This window comes from Mustela nigripes, chromosome 2, assembly GCF_022355385.1.
Source record: "Mustela nigripes isolate SB6536 chromosome 2, MUSNIG.SB6536, whole genome shotgun sequence".
In the NCBI taxonomy this organism is placed as follows: Eukaryota; Metazoa; Chordata; class Mammalia; order Carnivora; family Mustelidae; genus Mustela; species Mustela nigripes.
In genome coordinates, this window is record NC_081558.1 from 15,579,492 (window position 1) to 15,596,556 (window position 17,065).

The following is a 17,065-nucleotide window of genomic DNA, read 5'->3' on the forward strand; positions in this document are numbered from 1 at the left end:
CTAGACGTCAGGGTGCCCTGCACAGCTGGGCCTCATTTGGCCCCCGTGGCACCCAGAAAAAAGTATCAACAGCTCTGGCTCCCCCTCTCGGCCCCGATTGCTTAAAATGGGTGTGGATCGTGAAGGCAAAGCGGTGGGGGTGGAGGACAAGATGGGGGTTTGCGTGCAGGACCATGGCTTCTGGAGTCAGCCGTGGTTCTTGGCCTTGCTTGCTGCAATCCTTGGAGGGGAGTTGGGGGTCATTCGTGTAGTTTCCCCACATTCTGTAGTCAGACTGGCCCCAGGACTTAGACACATCGTCTCACCTGCCAATGGGAGCTCCTGGTGGCCGCACCAGCCTCAAGCAGGGCCCCTTCTCTGGCCAGATAGGGCCACCTCTGTGACATTGGGGCAGCCCCAGACTCCGGATCCCCCCCCCCCCCTTTCTCCCTTGCTCTGTTTCTCTTTCTGGAGCCTTGGGATTCTCCTGGCCCCAGCTAGCTAAACACTTCACACTCCACTGAAAAGTCACCACAATAATTACCAGATCATTAACAGGGGATTTGGAAAAGGCACTTCAAAGCATCTCTCCCAGAATTGCTAAGACAGGTGTAAAAGTCTATCTGGGCAGAGAGCAGCCAGTTTAAAAGGATGCTGGGGACCGAAGGGTAGGTGTTAATTAAACGGGGCTGAACATCAGCAAGGAGAGGGTAACCTTCCCATCTGAGCACCTTAACAACCGGGCAGCGGTGAGGGGGCCTGAAAGTTTTGGACAAAACACAGAATGTCCAGACTTCGTTGCTCCTCTTGTACTTTATTAAAGAATTTGACCAAAATCTGAGCTCTTCTTTAAGATGCCTTCTACCTGTGTTGGCAAGTTTCATGTATAATAAACATCAATAAACCTTCCTTCGCTGCAGGCTTTGTGATTAATTTTACTAATTAAGGTTAATGAACATCAAATGCCTAAGTGGCTGGGGATAGGGTGTGCAGATCGACCCTCCTTGTGTCAAAAACCCTACAGGAACAGAGAACAAATACCCACCTGAGCTCCTCGCTCTTGCATCATGGCAAACCCAAAGACGGGGGCGGGGGGGCGCCAGGATGGCTCAGTCGGTTAAGCCTCTGCCTTTGGTTCAGGTCATGATCCCAGAGTCCTGGGATCGAGCCCCCCCCCCCCCCCGCCATTGGGCTCCCTGCTCTGTGGGGGAGCCTGCTTCTCCCTCTCCCTCTGCCTGCCGCTCCCCCTGCTTGAGCTCTCTCTCTCTGTCAAGTAAATAAAATCTTAAAAAGAAAAGAAAAGAAAAGAAAAACAACCACCAAAAAACAAAGATGGTTTGGGTGGACATACAGCCCTTCCCAACCAGAGAACCTTGTTTTCAGAGATCCTTGGCCCCTTACAACTGATCTCTGGCCAGCAGTGCCCTCAAGGGCAGAGTCTAATGGTCTAAGTCAGTGAGTTTCATTTCTGGCTGCCTGTTGGAATCCTAGTGACACAGATGTCGGGACTCACCCGAGGCATACGGAGCCAGACTCTCCCGGGCAGAAGACTGGGCATCCACATTTTTAAGCAGCTAATCCAGGTGATGGCTGCACACAAACTTTTGAGTTCTGTGTTTGGGAACTAACTACAAGAGCCAAAAATACGTTCTGATTTTGTTTTTGTCATATTTCAAGCTACTTCAGAGCACAACTGTTTTAAAAACGTCACCTAGGGGTCTTCCGCAACCTTAGCTCCTTGAGAGGGCTGGTTTGCAAGACCCGTTTCCTAGATGCCAGGCAGGAAGCCTAGCACAGGAGCATCTGAGCTCACGGTGACCATCTCAGCGTCATGCGAGCATCTGTCTGGCGCCTCGCAGGCAAGTGTGAAGCAGCGAACACTTCACGCGGTTTCGTATTTGGAGCATAGCAGACTCAGTCTAGGACATTGTGCTATCTGGGTATGACTTGCTAGGATGTCACTGTGTTCGTTTGTCCATGATACTCCCCACCCCATGCTCTAAAGGTGCTGGTCCACCCTATGCCCCTCCGCCCCCAGATTTTCTGCCAGGCTCCTGGACAGTGAGTCATGTGGCCTCAAGCTGCTTTGGGCCACAACCACAGTGGGAAAAGGAGATATGGGGGGGGGGGGTGGCGGTTGCACAGACGAGAGGAGGATGATGGGAGGGACTGGATGGTCCTAGAAGGGATGAATGAAAGTGAAGGGTAGAGGGCAGATCTAAGGAGGAAGGTGTCACCAGGTACATGAGACTCAACAGCTTGGAGACCTTCTGTCACTCACAGATCAACCTGGAACCCCCAACCCCCAAATCCTTTCATGTGCTGGAAACAACTTGTCATCTTGGATTTTATTAAAATCACCTCAAAAATCTGTCCCTGTACCATAGGCAATCTAATGTCTCTGCCATGTCTCTAGGCATTCTTGGGGCTTTTTTAAAAAAAATGTATTTACTTGAGAGAGATCATGAGCAAGATGAAAGGGTAGAGAGGGAGAAGCAGACTCCATGCCGAGCCGGGAGCCTGACACCAGACTTGATCCCAGACGAGAGCCAAAGGCAGATGCTTAACTGTCTGAGCCACCCAGGCACTCATTCTTGGGGCTCTTAATTTCTCCTGCCTGCCTGTTGCCCTGATTCCTGTTGGATTCCCAGTCTCTGTTCTGTGTTATTGTTTTTCCTGTAGGATATCACCGCACCTCACTCCAACCTGATCTCTTCTTACTCCAAAGTGCCACTGGCTCAAAGCTGGGGCAGAGCTGACTCCCAGACCCAGTTCAGCAGCGCCCAGACACATGGGAAGGACACCTTTGCCTTTAGCCTGGTCTGGATCCTTTATACACACACGGTTCCTGATGCTATAAAAGCAAAACATACATCCTCTTCCTGGCCCATTTCCCTCTCATCTCTCATCTCTTGCCGCCCCTGCTCCGAGACCTCCGGTGCCCCCGGTTTGCCAGAGCAACACTGTGAGCATGGAAGGGAGAGGGGAAAGCTCGGTGGAGGGAGAAGGAACACCTCTCCTGCAAATCTCCATGATCTGGCTTCAGCATTAAATTCAAATGGCCAGAGATTAGATTCTGCAGGCATAAGCCAATTACATGCAAATTTTGGCAAATCATATGCAAATATCACATGTGACTCGGCCCTGGATTGCATCTGCTTAGAGCAGGCAAGTAGAGTTTATGGGTGAAGTGTGTTCAAGATCAGGGGGCCGCAGGGACAAGAGAGGGGAATGGGGGATTCTTCAAAGCCAACTGTGGGCCAGGAACTTGTATGTATGTCCTTTGCTCACCCAACACTTTTTGAGCGTCTGCTGTGTGCCTTGCGTGGTGATGGAGGTCAGTGAGATCAATGAGAAGCAGTGTGCCCCCCTCCCAGAACTTCTAGATAAGTCAGGATACAAACAAGTACAGTGAGGGGGTTTGCAGTGGGAAGGAATGATGGTCATGTGTGCAGGATGCCATGGGGACACAGGGCAGGCCATCTCATTAGCCCCGGGGCATCAGGAAGCCTCCTGGAAGCCGTGATGTCTGAACTGAGCTTCGAGGGACTAAAAGGGGACACTAAGCGAATGAGGGGAGTGCATTTAGGGCCACGGGTGCAGCTGGCACATGAGTGGGACGCTGGGAGGGGTGCATGAGGCGGGGAAGGCAGGGAGGGAGGATTCAGGAGCTGGATCATCAAGGCTTTCTTTCAGCCCTGAGCCAGGAAGGTAGAAGTCTAGCCTGACAAATGAGGGTGTCAGCAGGAGAATAATGAGAAAACGAGATGTTTCAGGAAAGCTCATGGACTGAGGCATGGGGTATGACCCGGAACCGGTCCAGATGGGGCAGAGAGGCTGGTTGTGCGGGCTTAGACTGGACTGTGTTGGGAAAGACCAGGAGGTGGACATTTTCAGGAAAATGACATCAGAGCCCAAAGGAGGAGGATCCTGTGGTCCGTCAGTTGTAGACGATGATGGTAGGAGAAGGATCCTGGGTGATTAGCAGGTTTGGGGCTTGGGTGATGGACCTAGGACCGTGGGAGAAGGGAGGTAGGAGGAGAGTTCTATCTTGAACACATCTGGCATGAGGAGCTGCAGTGGACTCGAGAAGCCATGTCCAAGATGCAGGATGCCTCTCACTGTGTTAGGTCAGGTTCTCCAGAAGCAGGTGTTTCATCAGAGTGCAAGCATTGCATTACGGAAGAGCTCCCCGGGGGAAACTGGTAGAGGCATGGGGGAGGGCCCAGGAAGGGAACACGGACTAATGTCACCCCAGACACATCCGTGTGATAACTGCTTTGCTTCCACCAATCCCAGGGAATATTTTCATTCCAGGTTTGCAGGTGGGAAAGTGCAGGTGCAGAAGGACTCCTGATCAGGGCCCTGGTGCTAATGTATTAGCAAAGAAAGTAGCATAACCAAGCCCTTCTGCGGTGAAACCCCATCCCGAGAGGTCAGGATCCTCTGCCCCGGGCCTTCCAGGGGAGGGACCATCCCAGCAAATGCCGTGACTGTCTTGGAAAATTTGTGGGGCAGTCAGGGATAATATTTTAGGTTTGTTGATGGGTGGTGGTGGGGGGGTCCCTTAATTTCCTTTGGCAAGAAAATGGAAAGCGCCGGAGCCCAGACTCTGTGCCGTCCGGACTGTCCTGGCCTCCCAGTGACAGGAGAGAGAGAAGCTGGGTTCTGGCAGTCCTGGTTGCTAGTGGTTCCTGCAAGGGTAATTTTGCAAACAATGCTGAGAAGCTGATTGTGGCAATAAATTATCATGTTAAAAGGAATTATTTTTATCATGGTGTTCTGCGGCCCTGAAGAATGCAGCAAACAAAGATAAGTTGAGTAGACTCTTCTGTTTGTGTGGACCTAGGGTGGGGGACAGGCGCAGGAGTGTGTGTGTGTGTGTGTGTGTGTGTGTGTGTGTGTGTTTACTTTCCTGCCTGCTCCTCCGCTTGAAATTATGCAGGTGCTGGGCCCTTCTGCCCTGGGGAGATCACAGGAAAGTCTGAGATGCTGCCTCTACCCTAGAGACCTGTTTGCCCAGGACACAGCCAGAGAAACCCTCCTTAAGGGATGATGGCTGAAAAGAGCCTATGGACGAGACTCTTAATCCTAGGGAGCACACTGAGCATTGTTGGGCATTAAGGAGGGCATGCGATGTTGTATGCAACTGAGGAATCATTGGGCTCTACCTCTGAAATGAGTACTACAGTATAGGTTAATTAAACTGAATTTAAATTTTAAAAAATTTTACAAACAAAAGAGCCTGTGGCTGGCCTTGACCTGAGAGCTGCACGACGAGGAGTCTGTGGCCTGCCCCAGCCACCGGTCTTTGGAAGGGCTGGCCAGGAAAGGCCCTCTCACACGTCCAGCTGAGGTAGAGGTAGAAACCTCTCCCCTGTTTGAGGAGAAGAACACATCCCAGAACACTCTGACTTACACACTCTTCAACGTGTCAACTTTTGATTAAAGCTAACATACTTGACCCTGAGCAGGCCGGTGCAACGAGCACTACTCAGGGAAAGAAAGCAGAATGCGATCAGCTCCCCCAGGAGCCCCCTCCCGCCTCACCTCCTGCCTCCTTTCCTTCACGGCTCAACCAGCCTGAGGCCCTGTGGGTTTGCAACAGCATAGATCCGCTGGGCCTGTTGTTGTGCATGATATAAAGGAACCACGCAGGTCCGTTCTGAAAAGAAGATTATAATCTTGAATCCTGTAAAGTAAATGATAGGCTTAGGGTCGGGGTTCCTTGTAATTTAAAGGAATCTTCTGGTGAAGTCTTTTGTAATTGGATTAATTGTCCTTGGACCCGAGCCTTGGGCATGCTAAGATTTCTCAACCCTGAACATGTCATTCAGGATTAGAGATTCATTCAGGGTCCTGGAAAACTGCCCAGGTGGCAGACAGAGCCTTAGGAAGGAATCACCCACTGAGTTTTTATGAAATAGGACCATCTTGCATTGCCTTTGGCCTTAGATTACCAATTCTTAACCTTGGCTGCACATGGAAACCGCCTGGAGAACTTTAGGAAATATTGATGCTGGGAACGGGGGGAGGGGGGGGTGTCCCACCCCAGAGGTTCTGATGGTTCAGCTTAGATAATTTTAGTCTTTTCTGTTCTAGAGTTGACCTGTAGGGTTTGAAAGAAACAAGTGTTCTGACACTTGTTAAATATGGGAAGGCAGACTTTATTCAGTGGAATCACTACAATGGGATCTTGCAGTAGGGGCAAGAGACTGGGCTCAAGCCTGAATACAACCAGGAAGAGTGGGGACTTAACAGCCAGGGTGCAGGATGGAGAGGATCAGCAGTTGGAAAATTACTGAAAGTGACCTGATAGGATTCTGGCTGAAGGCGGTGCCAGGTGAGACCCGATCCTATAAGACAAGGAACTAGATGAAGGTTCGAGGGTAATCAGAAGTTGAAGATGGGGGAGTCTGGGTTAACTATATATATATATATATATATATTTTTTTTTTTTTTTGTTGGGGGGGGGGGAGGGAAGATTATTTATTTATTTATTTGTCAGAGAGGAAATCACAAGTAGACAGAGAAGCAGGCAGAGAGAGAGGGAGAAGCAGGCTCCCTGCTGAGCAGAGAGCCCGATGTGGGGCTCGATCCCAGGACCCTGAGATCATGACCTGAGCTGAAGACAGAGGCTTAACCCACTGAGCCACCCAGGAGCCCCAGGGTTAACTATCTTCAGAGCATTCTTGCTAATACTTGGGCCATTCAAACACAGACACAGAAATCCAAAATCTGAGGCCTCAAGGGAAAGAGGATTCACAGGACTCTGAGTACATTTTGGTCACTTTTTAGTCAAAGGTATAGAGCTGGGTAGAGAAGGTTCTGGGTGAATCCAGGGAGGAAGCCTGTGATACGTTTGCGACCAAGATGTTGAGTTCAGCCCAGACCCAGGGCGCTTGGAGGTCCCTTCTCTACTCTCCTCCAGTGACAGTCCAGGCCTCTCTAGACTGAAATTGTTGTGATGATGATGGGGGAGCGGGAAGAGGAGGGTGAAAATCATGTGGCCTGGGGAACATGGTTCAGTACGTCTGAGGCTGTTTTTTGATCTATAAAATGAGAAATAATATTAATAGCACCAAACCCACAGGTTTCCTGGAAGCGCTGAACAAGGAAAGGCACGTAAGCCATTTAGCATGGAAATAGGTGCACTGTGATTGCTCCGTCAGATGTCATCATTGTCAAAAAATGAAAAACAACAAAAAAAAACCAACCCAACCAAGTAAATTTGATGATCTAATTGGCTTTATTAAACGATTCATGATCTGGGCAGCAGCCCAGCCAACAAGTAGAGGGAAGCACCAGGAAAAGAAAGGCTTTTAAAGGCAGAAAGAAAGCATTCAAAAAAGGAATTTATTAGGCAAGACCACCCTCCTAAGGGGGTAGGGGTCTCTCAGAGGATTGCCTGCAAGAAATTCCAGTGTGTCTGGGTGAAGGCTGCATTCTGGAGGGGTTTGAAACTGCAGTTAGGGTAGGTGTTAAATCTTGGGTTAGTGACGTTGGGCTTCGACTTAATTAGCTCCATTATGGCCCCGTGGTTTTCTTTTTAACACCATCTCTATCCCCAATTATTGCAAGCTGCCTCAGAAAGAGTATTGGTGACTTTTATAATCTTCAATTAAAATGTGCCCATCTGAGCTTGGCCAGAGAAGAACAGTGACATCACCTAATATTCTCTGGGCCAGATGGGCCTCTCTTTTCTGGAAACTAGTCGGGGACCATCAGGGACCACAACCATGAAAGTTAATCTCCAGGCTAATAGCCTTAAAGGCGCAGCCACCCCACAAAGGAGGTCCAGGCCTGCCTGAAAACTCAAGGTGGAAGAAGAGACATGTCCGATGGCTCATTCCAGCCTGCGTGAGGCATGCAAATTGGAGGCAGAGGAATTTTTCTCAAGAAAAAAATTAGTGATTCTCTTCAGAGAACACTGAACATGTAACAGATTCAAGCCAGAACCCAAAATTTTGTAAAAATCTCAAGAAGAAGAAGAAAAAAAAACTTTCCTAAGGCTGAAAATTTAAAGAGCCCCAGCTCCAAGGACTCTCTTTCCTTGGATTTTGATGAAATCAGGGTAAGGTGGACCTAGGGTGGAAGTAGCCAAATCCCCATTTGATGACTCAAGGTCATAGATGACTCAAGGTCATCTACTCACATTCTATTCCAGGGAGGCGAAGGGGAAATTCACACACAACCAAAGGCAGGCGTTGGGCTAATGTCCAATCCCATCTGGGTGGCGTCCCCAGATGGTATCTTCTTGGCCTGTCATTGTTCATTCTTCCGCTTTTACATTATGCAGAATTTGGAAAGAATATTTAATTTCTTCTGTTATTCAACAGTACCCTGTATGTGACATCAAGGCTGAATATAGATAGCCTCCATTTACTAGACATATTGTAGAAGATATACTCATTGTGACCTTTTTCCCTTTTAACAAAAGTTTATTTTTTTCTCTCAGTATCTATTTCTGCCTCACATGACTCAGAAGAAGAGTCCTACTCCTATCCCCAGCTTCCAGGATAGATCCTGATTGATAACTTGCATCCTTCCCAATGATTGCTTCGTTAAAGACACATGTCTTGTTTTAGCCAATGAGAACGGAGAGGAAGTTTTCTGGGTATCTCCAGGAGAGTTTGTTTTGCTCCCAAGAAAGGGTCAGCTTGGAAATTTCTGGGTCTGAAAATGACTCTGGGCATTGCTGCTGAGATCTTGCTCCTAACCCAATAAAGAAACCCCTTAAGACAACAGTGCAATGATGGAAAGAACCTGGGTCCCTAGGGGCATGGTTGAGTTTCTGAGTATGCTGACTGGCACCTGCCCTGGGGACCTCCAGTTATCTGAAGGAACAATTTTCCACATTGCTTAGAGTTTCTGACTACATGTAGCCCAAAGCACCCTAAATGCCAGATGAGGGAGGACTCAGACACTTGGGACTCAGACTTTAGTGAATTGCTTGTGGTCACCCAGCTATCAAGCAGTAGAATACCAGACTGAAACTTACATTTCCCTACTCCTTGTCCGGCTTTCTGCTTTCCTCCATCCCAGAGTGGCCATTTCACTCTTAGGAAATTAATCATAGGGTGTCCCGTCATTGAATTCAATGCCTACATTTCATTCGGCCTCAGGGCAGTTAATAAAACAATGGCCAGCTACGGGCCCTGGCCTGTAGCAGACAGAGTTGTCGTGTCCTGGCTGAAACCAAGCATGAGCCCCATATGTACAGATATGGGGTTCATGCCTGTTTCTCTGATTTCCCTCCCTCTCTCATCTTTGCTGAAATATCCACCCCATACCTTTTCTCAGCCCAGGCATCATATAGTCTGATTTCCAGTTGCTCTGACCCATGCAGAATTGACCCACCTTTGCTTCGGACATTCCGGCGGCATCTACATGTTCTTATGTTATCCTCCGAGGTGCCTAACTGCACAATGATTTTACACATCTGTTGTATCATATGCTTTCGTCTACAAGAATAATGACTTAAATAATTAGGGTATTCGTTTCCCTACTTAATAAGGAGTTTCAATGTTGGCAGTTCCAGGACTAGTTTTGCCCTTCTGTCCCGCATCAAGGACCCCGGTCCTTTCTTTCTTTGTATGTTACTCACCATGCCTTGTATATTGAACATGTTCTTCCCATCGTCAAAAATTGCTGCAGTTGCCCCAAACCCTATGTCATCACACAGCAAGGTACAGAAACAGGAAAAGAAAGGGGACAGAAATCCTCACAAGGGGACAGAAATCCTTATTTTTCAGAGAAGACAATCACTTCTCAAAGCTGCCTGAGAATTTGCCTAAGGCCACAGAGCTGGTGATAGAGTGTAACAGGGACTTAAATGTGACTCTAGACTGTCCAATAGAAATATAATACAAGGTACATATGTAGTTTAGATTTTTTGTAGCTACAGTTAAAAAGTAAAAAAAACAGGTGAGATCAATATATTTTATTGAACTTATGTATCCAAGGATTATGTCAGCATGACATCAGTGTATGAATTATTTCTTTTTTTAAGATTTTTTTTTTTTTTAAAGTAAACTCTATATCCAATGTGGGGCTCGAACTTACAAACCCAAGGTTAAGAGTTGCATGTTTCACCCACTGAGCCAGCCAGGAGCCCCTCAGTCTACAAATTACTAATGAGATATTTTACATTTTTTTAATACTAAGTCTTTGAAATCCAGGGCGACCCTTATACTTAGACATTGTGTATACCTCAATTCAATCACTGTCTTTTCATTGGAAATACTTGATCTGCATTTATATTTTATAAGTTTACATTGAAAAACATAGGTATACATATCCAAGTTGTTCCAAATAGACTAAAAGTTTCCCAATAGCCAGATCAAGTAGCAGTTTTCACATTTACAATGAAATAGTTCAAGTTTAGTAAAATAAAAAATCCAGTTCCTTAATCACGGTAGCCTCATTTCAAGTGACTAAATGTATGGGGCACCATAGTTTTGGACCCTGTATACTTAAGCTCATTTTAATCAAATTCTCTGTGCCCTAATACATAGTAATGTGTTTGCAGGTGTCCACTTATATTTCAGTGGTGCACAAGTTCTATAGTTAAAAGACTGGCCTTGTAGTTGTTGCTCTGCTTCTAATTAGCTATGTGACCTCAGGTGAGTCACTGTGCTTCTCTGGGCTTCTATTAACTCACTTGTTAATAAGGGACTGTGATCTTCAGCATCTCTTCTAGCTCTAAAAGGATGTATTATTTCTCTCTTCTAGAAGGGAAAGCAATGAGGACGTTATTAAAGCTCGGGGCACGGAGGCACAAGCACTTTCTCTCTGGTGAAATATAGGAACATTGGTGTGGCCAGTCTCTAGGATCTGCCAAGATGCTGTGAGCAGACAGACTCCCACGGCATCTCTTCCCTTCATCCAGCACTGGGTCCGCTCATTGTATCTTTCTCCAGAATGCCCAGGATAAAAAACATTGACGCATTGTCTGGGCTCCAAATTCCAGGAAACATGGCTAGTTTCTTCCCTTTTATATGTCGCCTTTTAAGGAAGAAAAACCCTGTATGTGGACAGAAACCCCCGCATCGGGTTGAACCATGGCTCTGAGTCACTGGATTCTTGGACCAGGCTCTGTCCTTTTATATAAGAAAGAAAAGAAGGGACCCTTGGCTATCGCAGACTCTCCTCCTCTGAGTGTGTTTATACCGTGTGCTCCTGGCTTGTTGGTCGGAAAGGGGCTTTTGATTTATCGGATAGTATAAAACCTTGACAATATTTTAACTCTGGAGCTACAAAAGAATGGTCAAGGGATTCAAGTCCAACTGAAGAATAAAAATTGAAGCTTGAGGCTAGCACTCTACATAGTAATTGCGTTTGACCCAGAACATGCCTTTCATATGGCAGATATGGAGCTGTCCGTGGGATGAAATTTTAGGGCTCTATGGGAAGGGCCCAGTTCTTAAAAACAATTACCCCAGACTGGTGACTTCTTACTGCTAGAGGTTCATTCCTTTAGGTCCCCTAAGGTAGTCATAGTGGAAACAAATGGGAGAGTCTAGCCTCAGATTTGAACTTTGGAGAAGAAGGTAATAAGAAACGAAATGGGGACAGAGGGCAGGAGGGGGCCGCGGGAACCAAGAGGACACTAAAGGAAGATGGTAGAGGTTGTCGGCCATTTTATATTAAGCTAATGTCATACTGGAGTTGATACAGACCAGGGAATACACAAAGAACCTGTCCCAGGTTATGCTCTGCTTAAAGGAAACAGGAGTGTGGGGTTTTGTTCCTTTGTTTCTTTAATCAGAATGGCAATTGGCTTATTTATTCATCTACTCATTCATGTTTTCATCTATCAATTGGGGCAGATAGCTTTCCAAGATGGACATCATGAATTCCCACTATTTCAATGTGTGAATGCTTGGGGAAGCGGGGAGCGGAATTCCCTACACCAACAAGCAAGTCCCTGGGTACTGGCTAGGTATCCTACAGTTTGACTCAGGTCTGACACTGTTCTACCCGGAGGCAGCATTGCACGGGTGAGGATTTGGTCCTAAAAGACCACCTCCCCTGCAGGTGTCAATGGGAAGCCCTCATGTTTCTCATGACCCTTCCTCGACTTGGATGAATCTGCTAGGGCAGCTCACAGAGCTCAGGAGACCCATCTGCTCGCTGAATTACTGGTTTATTATAAAGGATATTAAAGGATACAAATCAACAGCCAGATGAAGAGATCCATCGGGTGAGGTCTTTTTTTTTTTTTTTTTTTTATGGTTCTGAAAGGCTACTCCCGGAGGGGGCAGAAAAATCTCTCCATATCTTTTTTTTTTTTTTTAAAGATTTTATTTATTTGATGGACAGATCTCACAAGTAGGCAGAGAGGCAGGTGGGGGGGGGGGGGGGGGGGGGGGGGGGGAAAGCAGGCTCCCTGCTGAGCAGAGAGCCCAATGTGGGGCTCCATCCCAGGACCCTGAGATCATGACCCGAGCTGAAGACAGAGGCTTTATTTAACTCACTGAGCCACCCAGGCACCCGGTATCAGGTGAGGTCTTAAACAAAGGAGTTTCTGTCCTTGTAGAGTTTGGGGTCCCACAGGGTGGCAAACGGAAGTGTTCTGGTTCAGCAGCCTGGAAGCTCTTTGAACCCTGTCCTTTGGGGCTTTTAGGGAGGCTTCACTGCATAGGGATGATTAATGAAATCATTGGCCATTGGTCATTGATTCAGTCTCTAGCCCTGCTTGGGACTGAAAGTTCCAACCTTCTAATCACACGGTTGGTTCTCATGGCAACCAGCGTCCCCATCCTTAGGTGTGGTGCTAAAGTCACCTTGTTAACATAACAAAAGACATCTTTATAGCTGTCAGCACTTGGGAAATTCCAAGACTTTTTTGGTTGCTGGACCAGAAACAAAGACAGAGACCGAATGTATCTTTCTTTCTTTTTTTAAGATGTTATTTATTTATTTGACAGAGAGAGATCACAAGTAGGCAGAGAGGCAGGCAGAGAGAGAGAGAGAGAGGAGGAAACAGGCTTCCCGCTGAGCAGAGAGCCCGAGGCGGGGCTCGATCCCAGGACCCTGAGCCAAGGCAGAGGCTTTAACCCACTGAGCCACCCAGGCGCTCCCCAAATGTATATTTCTTATTGTAAATCAGAATGTCACAACTGCCCTCCCTGTACATACAGGCCATTCTTTCCATCAAGTGCTGGGTTTATTTTCTCCTCCCCTTGATGCTGTGGAGACGCTGGTTTGGGACTTGCTTTGATCAATGGAATAAGCTAGAAGTGACACTGACTCAGTCTCAGGCCCAGTCTTTAGGAGGCAGTGTAAAGAAGCTCAGGATAGATTACTGGATGAGAAGCCGCATGGAGAAGGACAGGACATGCCGAGGAGCCTGAGGTACCATACTCTTCTAGGAGCTTCCTGCTCCTTCTGGATGCAGGTGAGTGAGTGACCCCTGCTAGTACCCCATGGAGCAGAAGAACAACAGATCAGCTTTGAACACTGTCACTATTCACAGAATCATGAAAATTTTACATTGTTGTGGTTATAAGTCAAGATGTTTTGGGGTGGTTTGTTGTCCAGCAGTACATGACTGAATGTTTACCGTATGTTTTTGGCAGCTATATTTAAGAGGGTTCCCTTTTACTCCAATTCTCTAAAATAAGTTTTTGACCATAAATAGGAGTTGAAATTTGTTAATGATTTTTTCTGCCTTTATTGAAATGATCATGTGATTACTTTGCTCCTTTATTCTATTAGTCTTTGATTTGCTATGAAGTTTTTTGTAGTTTTTTTTAGCAGAGGTCTTGGGCATTTTTCATTAAATTTATTCCTAAATATTTTGTTTTTTGATACTACAAATGGTATCCTAAAAATTATTTATTTTCCAATTATTTGTGACATTATATACCAAGAATGTTGATTCTTATATATTGACCTTGCGTTCTGTGGCTTTGCTAAACTCATTGATTAATTTTCGTAATTCTTCAAAGATTCCTTAGGATTTTCTATATACACAATCATATTGTTTACAAACAGAGATGGCTTTACTTCTTCCTGGCCAAGTGTTTATGCCTTTTGATTTTTCTTGCTTTATTGAAATTGCTGTGATTCCTTAAACAGTGGTGAGTAGAAGTGGTCAGAGTTCATATTCTTGCCTTGTTTCTGCTCTCAGGGAAAAAAGTATTTATTTTTCATCACTAAGTACCACGTAAACTTTAGGTTTTTCATAGATGCCCTTTATCAGGTTGAGAAAGTTGCCTGCTGTTATTTGCTGAAAGTTTTTCTTATGAATGGGTGTTGAATTCTGTCAAATAGTTTTTCTTCATTAATGAGACGTAATTCTTTTATCCTGTTAATGGGGGTGAATTACAATATGGTTCACAGCCTCTAAGATGGTCCCCAGAAACCCTCTCCTCAATACCGTGAAAGGTGTTCAGGCCTTTGTATAATTCCCTCTCCTAAGAATGACCTGGACTTAGTGATTTGTTTTATAATGAAAATAATGCAGGTGAGGTTGGGGGCACAGGACTTCTGAGACTAGGTTATAAAAACACTGGGGCTTCCATCTTGGGTGACTTCCCTCAATTATCTGTTCCGAGGAAAGCCAGCTGTCATGCTGTGAGCTAACCGTGGAGGTGTCCACATGGCATGGAATGGAGAGAGCTTTGACCCTTAGTTGGAGAAGATCTGAGGGCTTCATTCCAACAGCCCATTTGAAATTGACTCTTACTAGTAATCACATGGGTGACTTGGGAAAAAAATCCTTTCTCAGTTAGATCTTCAGATGAGACCACCACCATGGCTGACCCTTTGACTATAACCTCATGACAGACACTGCCAGAGAACCCATCACAGAGAACCCCATTAAAAAAGCACCTGGGTTCCTTACCCACAGACACAGTGAGAGAATAAATGTTCATTGCTTTAGGATGCTGAATTTGCGGGATGATTTCTTTATGTAGCAATAGATAACTAATATATACATCAACCACTTTTTGAATGTGAAATAAATCTTGCATTCTTGGGATAAACTCCACTTGGCCATGATATATTTTCCTTCTATACTTTGTTGGATTTGACTTAGTAATATTTTGTTAAGGATTTTTGTGTCCAGGCTCATGAGTGATATTGGTCTGTATTTCTTTTGTAATGTCTTTGTCAGCTTTTAATATTAGAGCTATGCTAGCCTCATGAAATGGAATCTCTCGTCCTCTATTTCTTTCTTTCTTTCTTTCTTTCTTTTTAAGATTTTATTTATTTGACAGACAGAGATCAGAGTAGGCAAAGAGGCAGGCAGAGAGAGAGACGGGGAAGCAGGCTCCCTGTTGAACAGAGTCCCATGCAGGGCTCAGTCCCAGGACCCTGGGATCATAACCTGAGCCAAAGGCAGAGGCTTAACCCACTGAGCCACCCAGGTGCCTCAGTCTCCTCCTCTATTTCTTGAAAGAGTTTATGTAAAATTCATATTATTCCTTCCTCAAATATTTGCTGGACTTCACCAGTAAGCCTACAGTTTTCTTCTAGTAAACCCCCTTTTCTCCCCTTAAGTATAAATTCAATAATCTTATAGATATAGGTCTGTTCATATTTTCTTTCTTCTTAGGTCACGTTTTCCACTTCTCCAGCTTTAAAGATCAAGACCAAAAATATATGGGCTGACTATCAAAAGAAAGGCAACCATGGCATAATAAGAATTCCTAAAGCTTCTTAGTACAACGGGACTCTGCAAGGTAAAAGGAGCATATTGGGTGGAAATGCATTTGTAGAGAAGAGTTCAAGAGACCAAGATGGTGGGAAAAGACAGCCTGGAAGAGAGAGCTGTTGGAGCAGAAGAGTGAGAAAGTTTTAGGAGTTTTAGGGTACTAGAGAGTTGAGAGCAGAAGACTTTAATGCGTTGTTAAGGTCTGAATAGGATTCCTTGGTATCAGTGAAAGACACATGTATTAAAATTAAAACTCGTATCTGTACCAAGCTGAAGTGAAGCCCTTTGGGACACCACTATGAATGTTTGGGACACAGGGCAGGAGGGATGAATGCTTTGTAGGCATTGCAATTTCTTTGCTCTGTTTAACTTCCTGAACTTCATTAAAATAACTCTTTTCCCAGGGGGCATCTGGGTGTCTCTGTCAGTTGAGCATCTGCCTTTGGCTCAGGTCATGACCCCAGGGGTCCTGGGATCAAGGCTTCCTGCTCAGTGGGGAGTCTGCTTCTCCATCTCCTCCTGCTTGTGCTCTCTATCCCTAACTCTCTCTCTCTCTCTCAAATAAATAAATAAATAAAATCTTAACAAATATTTTTTTTTTCTGAACTTCATTAAAATAACTTATATACTTTGCTCTCATTTGTTCATAATACATTGCTCCAAAACTTAGGGACACACAAGAACCATTTGTTATTATTCTCATGGATTCTTTGGGTCAAGAATTTGAACAGGACACAGTAAGGGCAAGTTGTCTCTGTTCCATGTGATCTCAAAGTCTCAGTACTCTCTAACACCCCTTTTGCTCTGCCCACTATGCCTTCTAGGCCCAGCCAGTTGAAAGTCTTAGCTTCCCTTAACACACTCTACATTTCTCTTGCCAAGGTCCTTCCTACACACACATACTTCCCAGAATGCTCTTCTCATATCTCCTTGACTGATCAATTCCTTCACTTTCTTTTGAGGGCTGGTTAGATGTGGGGGAGGACCCTCCTTCTGCACCTGTTTAAGTGCTCTTCCTCTGGATTTCCATCATTCTATGTATTTCCCCATCATAAAACATACCACGTGTAACTTCCTGATCCTAATGTCCAACTCCTCAACCAGGTTGTTTGCCCTGTGAAGCTAGAGATGGCCTCTGTCTGTTCAAGGGCTATCCCCAGCAGCTGGCACAGGACTCAATATTTATTTGCTGAGTGTATTAATAGACAAGACAGACTTTGTTAGTCTCATTTTACAGAGGTGAAAACAAGGTGGAGGAGAATAAGAACCAGGCCAAGTCACGGTCTGTTCTTGACGAAGCTGAGTCTAAGTGCAGTCATGCCGCCAACCCAATGCCCTCATGCATTCTGGAAACAGATCATCAAGCAGGTGTGTGGCAACCCCCCACAGCTTTGGTGCTTGGTACTCTGCCAGCTGTGT